We start from the raw sequence: 411 nt of genomic DNA on the forward strand, positions 1-411 counted from the left end.
CTTCTTTCTTCTTTTGGGAATTGAGGCACTTCCTCTATTGTCTTCCACACCTCTGCCATCACCCACCACCACTCAGAGACCATGGACAGCAGTTGCCATTGCTGTACTGTAAGTCACACAAGCCAGCAGAAGACTCAGATGCACAGCAACAATCCACTCAATGTCTCAAGTCCCTTCACCCGGTGTCAAGTCAGGAGAGGGCAATGACTACTGGATTTTATTTTTATTTTTTTATTTTTTTTCCTTTTTGTCTTTTTTCGTGACCGGCAACGGATCGCAACCCTCAGTGTCGCGCCTGTACCGGACCAGGACCGGCAACGGGATCGCAACCCTCGGTGTTGCACCCGCACCTCACTCAGCCAGTGAGCGGCTGGTCTGTATGTGGGATCCGAACCCTCGGCGGGAGCACTG

Source organism: Galeopterus variegatus, unplaced genomic scaffold, assembly GCF_000696425.1.
Source record: "Galeopterus variegatus unplaced genomic scaffold, G_variegatus-3.0.2 Scaffold650, whole genome shotgun sequence".
NCBI lineage: Eukaryota > Metazoa > Chordata > Mammalia > Dermoptera > Cynocephalidae > Galeopterus > Galeopterus variegatus.